Genomic DNA, 5,667 nt, shown 5'->3' with positions numbered 1-5,667 from the left:
AGGTGAGCAACCTGGGGGAGCTTTATCTCCTCTCACAAATGAGGCCACCACTTGGCAGGGGACGACATTTACTGGGATTTAGCACTGTTGTCACCTCAAGTATGATTTAACATTTCCAGAGGCTGAACCCTGACTCCAGCATTAGGAGCTTCTTACTGACAGCTAAATTTCTCCCAGACACAGAGGGAGCTTCCCTTCCAGCATTTTGTCATAAACTGTTCCACCCAACTCCTCCAACTGTGGATGGAGTTCCTAGGCCATGGATCCTGCCCCAGATCTTGCAGATATCTTCAAAGCAGTAACAGTACAACCAGTTCTGTCCCGGCACAGAGATTTCTCCTTTGCATTTTGCCCCAGTCCATAACTCCACCAGGCTGAAGACATCACCTGGGTCCATATTTCCCTGAAGACTCTTCTGTCAATTCCTGTGAGCTTGCCAAGCCTCTTGGAGTGCCAGCAAATATCAAAAGAACCAAGAGCACCACAAATGAGATTGGAGCTCAGGAGAGCACTCCCAGAATTTCCATGGGAGCACTGGTTCCGTGCAAAGCTTTTATTTTATGATTCATGACTAATTGCAATAAACCCCAGCTTCAAGAAGTCACTTTGGTGCAGAGCACTCCTCTGTTTTCCAGCCCCTAGTGCTGAGTCTAGAATTGGGTGTTGACTGTCAGAGTGATGGGTGTTGTGAAGATGAACTGAGAGATTAAACACAAAAAAACATTTTAAGGGAAGATAAATGGACACGATATCCTTGGCAAAGAGCAAGGTCTCAAATCTTAACAATATGTTTCTTCATCACCTGGAAAAGGATGTTTCAACAGCTGGAGATAAGTGGAACATGACCAGTTCAGCTCCTTTCCTTCCCCTGGAGCCCAGGGAAGCAGCAGGGAGCAGTGCAAAACCACATCAGCTCACATCAGACATGCTGCCCACCACAGAAGACATTTCAGACCAGTGGAGCGTGCTAAGGAGCACTGGACTGGGGACCTGCATTTGGACATGAAACCAACCTTAAAGAGAAGTCCAGAGGCAGCTCTGCTAAAAGGAAAATAAAACTATTGATTTTTGCTAAGCTTTGACAATTCCCCAGCAGCTCCCATCCCAATTTCAGACAATAAACCAGTAACAAGCTGCCACTGACAAGGAATACAGCTCCAGTGCCAGCACTGCTGGGATGTTGTAACTCCCAGAAGGAGCTCCTTTCAGCACAACCCAAGCATGGAAGACTACACGAACCTGGAGGAAGGCTGGGATGCCACCTGAGCCCTGAGTTTGCAAGAAACCTTCAAAATACACCTTAAAGGGAATTAAAACTTACCCAAGGCTCCAAATTTGAGCTAATTCCTTTAGCTCTAAGGAAAATGCCACAAGACATTCAATCTGCTGCTGACTTTCACTCATTTGCAGTCCTGATCCCATTTTCCCTCTGATCCTGGTGATTTGGAAGCAGCCTAAAGATTCCCAGCACCTGCAGCACCAGGCTGTGCCACTGAGGACTCAAAACCCGCCTGTGCCATGAAGCCAGCAGCCTTTAGCAAGGAATTGGACAGGGGTCATCCCCACATTCCCATTCCCTCCCATATTTACCAGTCAGCTGCCCATTGCTCTTGGCCATGGGCAGAAATCCATGGCCTCTCCACCCCCTCCAGCCACATTTCCCAGCACCTCCTGCATCCCAGCCCTTCCTCCTCTTCCCGAATGATGGGAAACCCCAGGAGTGAAGAGGAGGGTTTATCATTTATGGCCCTGCAATGCCTCTTAGGGACAAGAGTCTGCCACGACAGGCAAGCTCTGCACCACTAACAAGGGCTGTGAGCTCTCCAGAGACACTTGCCCCAAAATGTAGAGGTAAAATACACCCAATTCAGCTGAGAGTGACTTAAAAATAGTCTTGTTATATCTGTAATACAGAGGGGAAATTCCATATACTACATAATTTGATCTAAAAAAAATAGTTTACAGTGTGGGAGAAATTCCTTTTTTACAGGAACAGGTTACACCTAAACAAGCTTGAGTTACAAAGCACAGCTGACAGGAGGTTTAATACTGGCATTTGGGCATCAAAATGTGCAAACATTTACTGTGCTCTGACATGAAAGCAGCAGGATTTGGGGCAGAGGTTATATTTTTATTATGCCTGGCACAAAAAACCCCTCCACTCTACAAAAGCATGAGAAAGATATTTAACAAGAGCAAGAAGCCAGGACAGACTGCTTGCGTCAGATCCATCTCAGGGGCACCCTGAACCACTGAAGACAAAATTTGCATGCTGAATTTCTTAACACTCACTTTATGGTCAAATTGAATAAAAACCACAGATTTTGTGCTGCTACCCCCAGCAGTCTGGAGTAAGAGGCTGTGCCAGCTCAGCAGACAGACTCCAGCTGGGTTCAGGATGAAGCATGTGCACACCAGTTTGCTCGGTAATTGGAGCGGTTTGTGGCATTGCACCTTACACAAGGATTAGACTCCTAAATTCCAAGCTCAGGCTTTGTTAGCAAGCCTTGCCTAACTTGTGGCAACAACCTCCCTTTACTCAGCATGAAGAGGAATTTGGAAAAGGCACCAAGAAGAAGAAACCAAACCTGAGGAGGTCCAGCTACTGTGGGAAAAGTGAGTTTTAGACTCTTCCATCCACACACATCCAATCTTTCAGTGTCAGCAGTGCAAGCTGTGGGCTGGAAAATCCCAACTCAGCTTTGGTTTCTACCTGCCACTTCAAGACAAATAATAAAACACGTTCAGATTGACAAGAAATAGCATCCACTTCTGTTTGAATCATGATGCAGAAAAGCTTGAAAGTACCTTGAGAACAAAATCTCAATAAACAGAGTATGTGGGAGGAATATTTTTAAGTCACACAGAACCGGGTTTTGTAAATTCTCTTTTCTAAAAGATATATTGAAAAATCTTTTAAAAATCATGAACCATGACCTTGCTTTGCCCCTTGAATCCAGCCTGTCTGGAATCTTGAACACTTAGATTTGGATCCAGACAGGAACCAGCAGAGCAAAACTGATGGAGAGAAGTTTCAGTTGGTGACAAAAAGCGTTTCTAAGTTTTTGCCAATCAACACAAAGCCTCAGAGGTGTGGCCCTGTTCAGATGGCATCCCTCAAGAGCAGGCACTGCATCCTGCACAGGCTGAGTGGAAGCAAAGGAACTCCTGGCCTGGGGAAGTCATCATCCCTGACTTCTGCTCAGCCCAGGGACAAAGCAAACAAACTTCTCAGAGGAAGATGCAAGACACTCCCTTGCAAAAGGCAATACTTAGTACCTGCTGCTCACACACCAGAGCAGAGCACAGAGTAACCAAAACAAAAACCACGGCCAGGGCATGACTCAAACTCTGGGAAGGGAATCCTGGCACTGTGGACACAGCCCTGTCTGGAAACACAGTCCAGCTCCACACAGGGGCAATGCTTTGAAAGCTCTGCATCCAAAAGGTGCTTTACACCTGCTATTTCCCTGTCTGGAAACAAAGCGACCACCCAGGCTGGGAATTGCTCTCTTTCCATCTGGAGAGCAATTTGACAAATTTGTTTGCTCTGCCTTTCCTGCAGGACAAAGGGACATGTGGCTTGTGGCATCAGGCAGCCTTCAAAAGCTTCCCCACCACTGCAAATTAATTAATCTCAAGGAAGGAAGAGCGCACCAAAACAAAGCAGGCTCTGAGCAGAAATGCTGCCTCCAGGGAAGTTATGTTGCCTCCTTCTCCTGCCTCCTCCATCTTATCCCTCCATAAAATTCAGTTTCAAGCCCCAACAAGCAGCACTTTGAATGTTCTGAGCTGCACAAAGCAGCAGGGTACACGTGCTCCAGAGCTGCCCCATCTCCTCCCATTCCCTCCCCTCTGCACCTCTGTTCACCCCAATTTCCAGGACACTAATTTAATGAAGATTAATGGGTACCCTCAAAACACACCGTATGCTATTTCTGGAAAAGAAGCATCATGTCATTTTCATATTAAAGGTGCATTTTTTCCCCACCCTGAGCACATGAAGTTGAAATGCTGCTCAGCACTTGTGCCTGTTCCATTAAAGCCAGAGAAACCACTCCAAGCTTCACTTAAAAAGTGGAACAATTCTGATTTTTTCACAGTATTTCCCCAGAAACAGCTGCATGTGCAAGACTGCTGTAGGGCCTTAAGAGGCTGCAAAGGTAGGAATAACACTTTAAATAACATCAGATGGCCAAAATAAGCTAAAAAATACAGAAATTAATAGATTAATATTTATCTTTGCCAAGTATTTTGTTGATGAGCAGTAAGATCACAAGCTGGCTATTCAGATTCTGCTCCAAAATTGACTGAAATTGTCAAAAACTTCATGGATTTCCCAGCATACAGCACAGGGGAGAAAAAAAGAAGAGAAGCTGTTTATCACCTGTGTATAGCCACAGATCTGAAACTCCTCATTGCCTAAGAGTGAGCTTAAACCATTCTTGCGATGGTCCCAGATGTAAAGCAGCTTAAGCTGAGCTTAATCAGGGTCTAGAGAAGCTGATACACATCAGATCCTCAGCCTTAAATAGGTACTCACACCACCTTTAGGACTTTCTGTCCACTCCAACATCATCTGCAGAGAGCATAACTTGGCTATTCTAGTTCTGTTTTCTCTCATTTTGACTCTCATCCCAATGCTAACACTTCCAAACACTCCTGCACCTTGCACCATTACTAAATGGAGGAGCAAAGAACAGAAAATTCCTTTGACTTTCCATCAAATTACTTGCACATCTCCTTGCCTTGAAGGTACTTTGTATTTTAACCCACAGTCACTGGCCCACTACTGGGATTATTGTCCAGTTTTGCCTCTTTCAGGAATTTGCACTCTTCCTCCAGTTCTGGATCAATCCCACACTTAGCCAAAGGGAAAAAAACCAGTCTTTGCAATCTACAACAACTTCATGATTTAGGACACAAAGCCTTGTTTGACTAAATCATTGCACAGCAGCCCCGACAGTGCTTATTGGGAATACACCAAATTCATATTTCTGTCATTTTCCCCATCCTGCATGTCCATATATCCATTTATCCTCATTTCATTAGCAAATTGCCCCCTCCATTTACTCAGCTATTTGTCAGTGGGGCTGTCACTGTAATTACCTCTGTCTACATCGATTGCTATTATTTATCTGTCTTGTTTGCAGAGCAGCAGCCACCAAAACATCCCTCCCTAAGCACAGACACTGATATTATCACAGAGCCTGACCCAGGGAGCAAAGCTCTTTGGAAGACAAACTGTTTCCCAGCACATTTGTGAATTTTCCTGTCTCCTCAAGAACTAACAGCAATGACACCCCTGAAAAGTCAGTCAGCACCACCCCCTGAACAGGAGAGGGGTTTCAACCCCACAGGGCAGACACAGCAGTGGGGTATCCACTGCTGCAGCCTGTGGACACAGCTGAAGCAGCGTGGGTGTCACAAAGCACTGGAATTCAGTAACATTTGGCTCTGTCTCCACCTGCACAGACCCCCTGAGATTCTGCTCACCTCTATCTGTAGGATTTGTTGTGACACCACAGGGATGTCCCTTGCCCCATGGAATAAAACCCTCTGAAAAGGTCCTGCACATTAACACTCCCATAACTTTCCCTACATGTTTTACTCTATCCCTGTCTCTGGAAGATTTTTGAAGAAACCCTACAGAATTCTCCCTAAATT

At 45.4% G+C, this 5,667-nt stretch overlaps 1 long non-coding RNA gene across 2 annotated transcripts; it reads right to left on the bottom strand.

Moving 5' to 3' along the window:
- Window positions 1–493: 493 nt before the first annotated feature.
- LOC137484792 (uncharacterized) lies at window positions 494–5,379 on the bottom strand. 2 transcript variants are annotated; one of them, XR_011005039.1, is made up of 3 exons: window positions 5,325–5,379; window positions 919–982; window positions 494–802 (listed from the first exon to the last, which is right to left on the bottom strand). It is a non-coding gene; the product is annotated as an uncharacterized lncRNA (long non-coding RNA). The 2 variants fall into 2 exon arrangements; XR_011005038.1 differs by having other exon boundaries at window positions 494–982.
- Window positions 5,380–5,667: the final 288 nt, after the last annotated feature.

The sequence above is a fragment of the Anomalospiza imberbis genome, chromosome 18, assembly GCF_031753505.1.
Source record: "Anomalospiza imberbis isolate Cuckoo-Finch-1a 21T00152 chromosome 18, ASM3175350v1, whole genome shotgun sequence".
NCBI lineage: Eukaryota > Metazoa > Chordata > Aves > Passeriformes > Viduidae > Anomalospiza > Anomalospiza imberbis.
This window is presented reverse-complemented; position numbering and strand designations above follow the sequence as displayed.